Source organism: Papaver somniferum, chromosome 6 (assembly GCF_003573695.1).
Source record: "Papaver somniferum cultivar HN1 chromosome 6, ASM357369v1, whole genome shotgun sequence".
NCBI classification, from domain to species: Eukaryota; Viridiplantae; Streptophyta; class Magnoliopsida; order Ranunculales; family Papaveraceae; genus Papaver; species Papaver somniferum.
Genome location: NC_039363.1, coordinates 67,572,672 through 67,579,808, shown reverse-complemented (window position 1 = coordinate 67,579,808; position 7,137 = coordinate 67,572,672). Strand labels below are relative to the sequence as shown.

The following is a 7,137-nucleotide window of genomic DNA, read 5'->3' as shown; positions in this document are numbered from 1 at the left end:
TCTTTGTAAGTCTATTCTTCATATTATCTGTAACTATCTTATAAGTTTGTTATGGCTATTCCTGCTGCTCAAGTTAAAGTCTTGGACTTAGATGAGGATGTGGAGGAATTTCCTTTTAAGTTTGCTGCTCTGCTTTGTGATGATACTCGTAATTGTCATAAGACTTTTGTCAAGCACCATCTCAATAGAATCTGGACTATCAATTCTTCGGACTTTAAGCTTGGTAAGCCATATATGCAAGGTATGGGTATCCAAAAAAAAAATTGTTGTCATGTTTAAGAAAAGTCAGGATAGAGATTTAGCTTTCCTAGCTAGGACTACTCTACTATTTGGACAACTCTTTGCAGTTCAACCATTAGGTGATCTTGAGTCCATTTTTGATTTGGTTTGGGGAAAAGCTTTAATGGCAGTGCAAATACCTATTCATTCTGAGCTGTTTAACAAAGGGAAAGCTAGAGAGGTCTTAGATCAGATAGGTTCCTTTGTCTCTGTGGATACTCCTGCTGGGAACCTTTATGAAGCTAAGTTGATGGTTCCTTTCAAATCTCCTTTGACAAGAAAAGTAGTCATCAATACCAGTAGAAGAACATACTATATGACTGCTTTTTACCCAAAACTGCCTTTTCGATCCTGCAAGAGATGTTTTGTTCTTTACCATGATGAGATTAGGTGCAAGGAGATTCAGATGAGAATCTTTGTCAGGGATTTGCCGGCACCAACGCCTAGGGCTAATCGTGTTGTTGTTACAAATGTGTTGCCAAAATTTAAAGCTGGTAAAAGTTCAAATTTTGTGAAGGGAAAAGCTAATGTTGCTGCTGCTACGGTTTCAGATGATCATTCGAAACCATCTGCTTTCTCTGTCAGTTTACAACCCTCTCTAACTTTCAGAAACAATGTTTTTTTTATTTCTGCGCCTGTTTTTTCATCTGTTAAGCCTAGGGTTTCTGCTCTGACAATTAGAGAGCCTGTAACTTCTCAATCAACTTCAGTTGTGCATTCTCAATCACTTTTGAACTCTTCTGGTTTTTCGTCGTCTTTTGAAAATGTGTCTTTTGATGTTGATGGACTTATTCATGACAGAAAAGGAAAAAGAGCTAGAACAGTTTTTGAATCTGTTTATCTTGGTTCTAGCTCAGCTTCATCTTCTTTTGCTATGATGCCTACTCCTCGTTGGCCTCCAATGTCGTCAGTGCCTGATTTTTCTCCACCGTCGGAGGTTGCTTTCAATGCGGGTAATATAGGTCTTACAAATAGTCAGGGCAATTCTAATGCTAATCTGTATTGGTCTACTTATTGTAATGCTTTTGCTCAGGCTGTATTCACTTCTGCTTGATTCATTTTCAACTCTTCTTCAGAAATGAACTTCTCCTCAGAAGTATTTTTACAATCAAGTCAGGATAATGGTTTTGCTTTCAATGATGATCAGAATGAAGATTTCAATGAAGAGTTAGTACTTGAACATGTACCTTTAGCCTCACTTCCACCTGAACCTGTTGTTACTGATGAATAATTTGAAAAAGAAATAGATCTCGTGATGATGGACTCTGACTCTATGGATGTGGAACCTCCTGCAGCTCATGACCTTATAAGTTTAATTAACTCTTTCTCTGTTTTATTTCATGTCTTTCTGATAGTCTGTTAGATTAGTCTTTAAAAACACTTTTTCCTCCTCCCTGTTTCTCTTATAGTTTATATCATTGCTTGTTTTCCTTGACCCCCTTTAGTTGTTTGTTCATTTTATTAAAATGAATTTCTTGTGTTGGAATATCAATGGATGTTGTTCTGATAAAAAATGGAGGCACTTGTCTAATTTGATTAGGAAAAACAAAATAGATTGTGTTTGCTTATTAGAAACTATGGTTGATGAAGATATAGTGAAAACATATACGCATAACTTACCCTTTGATTATTGGGATTTCCCTGCAAATGGTAAATTTGGAGGTCTAGCTCTTGGTTACTTTGGAAAGTCGACTATTGAAGTGCTTGGTTGTTCGCTTAACATGATACATATTTTATGTGATATTACACCTGTAGTTAAAAATTGTTTAGTTACTTTCATTTATGGTTCATTAAATCTGTCTGGTATGAAAAATCAATGGAACTATCTTAACAGTATGAATGATAATAACAAAAATCCTTGGTTAATGGTAGGAGACTTCAACTTTATCTTGCATAGCTCTGAGAAACAAGGTGGGAACCAAGATAAATCTTTTTCACCCAATTTTGTTAGAGAAAACCTCTTAAAGATGAATATGAATGAAGTAGTTTCTTACGGAAATCCTTTAACTTGGTGCAACAGGAGATTCAAAAACCCTTCAGGATTGATCTTTTAAAAGTTAGATAGGGGTTTCATGAATGATAAATGGGTTTCTGCCCTTCCTCACACTAGAGTCACAAACTTAGGAAGAATATACTCTGATCATAGTCCCATCTTGATTAAGTGCTTTCACGGGAAAAGGAATATCAACATTCCTTATAAATTTTTTAAGTGTTGGCAGTTTAATCCAGAGTTCAAGGATATCCTTAATAAGTCATGGTCAATTAGTGTAAAAGGATCCCCTGGTTTTGTTATGGTCAATAAACTCAAAAATGTGAAGCAGGAGTTGATTAAATGGAACATAAATTCTTTCGGTCATATTAAAAATAGTGGAAATGTTATAATTACCCTTCATTTTGACGTGCTTAGGACAAGTACCCTTATGGAACTTTACAAACACCCCTAATGACATATATGAAAATTTATTTAAAAACATAATTTATTCAATTCCTTATTTAGCCGTCCTCTCTCTCACTTTCGTTGTTCTCCACTACTTTTATCACAGAAACAGATCTGGTCGCTCCCACCACCATCTCCATCGGTCCGACCAACACCACACCACTACAACCAGCACTACCACCACCATCATTTCCGCCATCACTACCACCACTATCCCCATCGCCACCATCACTATCTTCATCTCCACAATCCACATCATACGTATTTTACCATCTGCCCCCACTACTCCAATGTTATCCAATTTTCACCACCGCAACAACAAATCATAGGTACTTTATCAGATTCAACTACAAATGTAATCTGGAAATATGTATTAGGTTTAATTTTATTCAAAAACCTAGATCGATGTCAACATCATTTTTCTTGAAGGTTTACTGTAAATGGAAGGGAGGAATTGATGAGATTCAAGATCAGTATGATTTGAAGGATTCATCTTCAAAAACGATTGAAAAGGTAAGTCAGTCATTATCCTTTTAACTCAATCGGGAGTTTCAATTGGTCGATTTCAGATTTGAAATTTCTGAAAAGTATTTTTAGGATTTCAAAAAATTTATGATTGAACTCGTAGGGTCAATAATTGTGAAGGTTGGTGTTTTGGTGGTGGACTGGTGGTGGGTGGCGGTGTTGGTGTTGTTGCAACGGTGGTGGTGGATGTCATTTTCAATGATTATTATTCTGGGTTAAGACAAGTCAAGTGAGTTTCTGCCAGGACTCATGGTTTAGGTACGAATTATGACCTTTTACTATACTATAATCAACTCAAGACTCTATTAAAGTTTCTGCTGTGTTCTGATTTTGTGCTTTGACTATAATCCCAACCGTGTTTTAATTTTGTACTTTTAAACTTACTTTTCTTAATTATCTGTTCTTACTGATGGTGCATTCAACTTTGCTGTAAGATTTGAATTCATCACAATCATGATCTTGGTACCTGATTCATGACTATAGATTTTTTGTATTGTTTTCTTTTTCCCTATTGAAACATCAGTTAATGCGAAATTCTTGTCAACCCGTGAGCTATTGTTAATTGATATCAAAGTCTTAAAAATAAATGTTTGATTGTCTTAGCCCGTGAGATCCATTCTTACTTATATAGTTCACAAATTCAAACTTACTTTGATGTGTGATAAAGCTTCGCCACATATTTTATATTTTCATTTTTACGTTTTGTTCCTTTCGTTTCGGTAGTCTATATCAATCTTGGTTTGATAACCTATGCTCGTGAATACTTGTTTCTATTCGATGTTGGAATGTCGAGCTGAACACTTCCCACTGTTTTAGTTGTTAGAATTTCTGCTGGGAAATGTAGAAACTATTGGATATGGGAAGCTTGGAACTATTTGGTGCACGGTTTTGGAGAGGGAGTGTTCTCCTGGATATGGAATCTTTTATTGTACTCTATTCGTCTTAACTTTTATTTGTCATCTGCAGCTTGCAATCGTAAAGGAGGAGTATCTATCTGCTAGTTGGTGCTGTGCTCGGTACTTTTTGTTGGACACAATTTCTCTATTATATGCTTTCAGGAGGATTAATGATTCTTTTGGCATGAATTTTGAAGCTAACGTCACAAACTATTATAAATCAGGTATGTGGTGCATCTAACAACCAAACAACTTCCCGTGAATTTCATATAGCTTGAAAAAAATTGTCTACATGACAGATGCAATGACTGCATTTGGACCCCAGATTTTGGGGACAACTTGAGAAAATTGCTTTCCCCTTTTGGAGGCAACTTGAGCTAGTTGGTTCCGGATTTGGAAGCAACTTGAGCTAGTTGCTTCCGGATTTGGAAGCAGCTTGATCTAGTTGATTCCAGATTCAGACGCAACTTGAGCTAGTTGGCTCCATTTTTTTAAAGAAAATAGTTAGAAATTTATCAACGTGTTTGGTTAGTGTTACCATTTATCTGTCTATTGAATGTGATTTTGATATGTTTTTTTGCAGCAGAGAGATATCCAAGAGATTGAGTGGTTGCAATTGAGTTTGGGTACCTTTTTTTTTTTATAGGTTTTAGCCAGTGATGTCGCAACACTTATTAGTACTTCATTTGGAGACAGCTTGGGCTAGTTGGCTTCACTTTTGAAGACAACTGAGTATGAAAATGAAGAATGGAAGAAATTGAGTATGAATATGAAGAAATCAGGGTAAGAATTAAGATGGTTTTGTTGTGATTTATTCATGCTGGTGACGGGTATTGGTGGTATGAATGATTACAGGGTCTGATTGTTATTGTCTGTGAAGCTGCAGTAAGTGATGAAGGTTGCTGAGAGCTAGTTTTGTTGGTGATTCAATGGGTTGGGTATGAAGCTATAGAATTGCAGCAAAAGAGTGGACTGGAATGACTTTAGATGTTGGTTCTGGTGGTTGCTATTGAAGATGCAGAGTGGAGTCAGCGATGAGATATGGAAGGAGCTGACAATATGTCAGAAGATGGAAGGAGTTGACTGGTACTGGTAAAGATGCAAGTGCAGGAATTGCAGTTTTAGTGATGCTGCAAACGCAGAATTGCAGCTGTTGTTGGAGTTGAGCTATAAGTTTGTGGAACAAGGTTGCAGTTGGTGAAGCAGTGAACAAATGGGAGTTGAAGTGAAGTGCAGAACAGTTCGATGTTGCAGCTGAAGCTTAGCCAATAGATTTGCATAAGGTTATTAAGTTGATCTTACTGATGGATGCTCAGCTGGTATATGTGAGTTTGTTTTTTCCAAACCAGGTAGCTTTTTATATGCATGTTACCTTGTGTTATGCATGAATCTGTGGTGCAATGGTAGCACAACTGACAATATGTCAGTAGATGTGTGTTCGACTCACACTAGGTTACTCATTTGTGTATATTTTTTCTTTTTGGAGACAACTTGTGCTAGTTGCTTCCACTTTTGAAGACAACTTTGTGCTAGTTGCCTTCACTTTTGAAGACAACTTGAGTTAGTTGCCTCCGATATGGACACAACTTCAGCAAGTTGACTCCACATGATGGTGGTGGAAGCGGTGGTTGCTGGTGGTGATTGGCGACGACGGTGGTTGGCGGCAACGGTGTTGATTGGTGGCGGTGGTGGTGTTGTTTAGCGGCGGCGGTGGTTGCAGGTGGTGGACAGTGGTGGTTGTTAGTGGTGGTGGTGGTTGTTGATGGTGGTTGGCGGTGGTGGTGGTTGGTGGTGGTGTTTGGCGGCAAACGGTGGTGGTGGTTGGTAGTGGTGGGCGGCGGCTGATAAAGTGCATAATTCATATGATTTTAGTATCCATTCCATACTTGTTTTAGCTATTATTCTTGCATGTATTCGTATTATTACTATTGTTTTCTCTTATTTGACTCTAATAGGTGAATCATCCAAAAAGAAGCTACAAAGTGCTAAAAAGAGCTAGGAAGAGAAGTTTTCCAAGTATCCAAGCGCCCAAGTCCAAGAGAAGTGGGAGAAAATGGACGAAAAGGAGCAAACGCTCAAAATCAAGAGAAGGGCCAAAGACCGATCTTAACTCATTCAAATTAAGGATTTCTCAACATCATCTTGAAGAGAATTGAAAGATAAAAAGAATGCAAAAAGAATGAGGTCATTCCGAGTTCGGATGAAGTTGTGGCTAAAACAAGCTTTTATTGAATACCGAAGACAGTAAAGTTCGCGGACGGGTTTCATACTTTAATTCCGAAAATTTCTGCTGGAATTTGAAGTTCGCGGACTGGGTTCGCGAACTTAGCAAGTGGAAAATGTGTATTAACACCTTGGAGGGCCTAAGGGCACGTTTGGGGTCGTTACTTCGTTATTTCGGGTCGTTACTTCGTTATTTCGGGTCGGGTTCTTGAACCGAACTAAATACTTGGAGGCCAAGCAATGTAAACCTATAAAAAGGTATTAGGTTATGTAAAATTGGATATCATTGAATCTCATATCACAAGTTCTACATGAAAATCTAGGGTTCACCCCTTTAGGGGAAAACCACCATTATCATCTTCTTTGTAATATGATTAGCTAAATCCATTATTGATTAAGGATGAATTCAATGTTCTAAGCGTGAAGCTTTATTAATAATACAAATCTATTGAGAGTTTTTATCATCATCGTTTGTCTTTACCATATCTAGGGTTTATGAGTGATTCTTAGATTGATTTGGAGTGCAAGCTAGATTGATCTATTGATTGTTCTATCGCTAGTAGAAGTTATGAGATAAATAATCGTCGATTAACTCTCTACACAAGTAGAAATCGCGAGACCTTACAGAGGAATTCTGTGGAGCAATCGCGTGTAAAAACAACACCGTCAAGTAAACCTTGATCTAAGAGTTTAACTACTGGAATCAACCTAAATTCACAAAGCTTAAGGCGTTCGATTGGATTACACCTTGAGTGATCTACTACTTGGTGGTTCGTT

The 7,137-nt window shown here is 37.5% G+C and overlaps 1 long non-coding RNA gene across 8 annotated transcripts; it reads left to right on the top strand.

Moving 5' to 3' along the window:
• The first annotated feature begins 2,788 nt into the window (after positions 1-2,788).
• LOC113287861 lies at positions 2,789-6,814 on the top strand. 8 transcript variants are annotated; one of them, XR_003330367.1, is made up of 6 exons: positions 2,789-3,229; positions 3,345-3,499; positions 4,208-4,361; positions 4,721-4,920; positions 5,018-5,462; positions 6,093-6,814. It is a non-coding gene; the product is annotated as an uncharacterized LOC113287861 (long non-coding RNA). The 8 variants fall into 8 exon arrangements; XR_003330366.1 differs by having other exon boundaries at positions 5,018-5,486; XR_003330362.1 differs by lacking the exon at positions 6,093-6,814 and adding an exon at positions 5,624-5,881 and having other exon boundaries at positions 5,018-5,486.
• Positions 6,815-7,137: the final 323 nt, after the last annotated feature.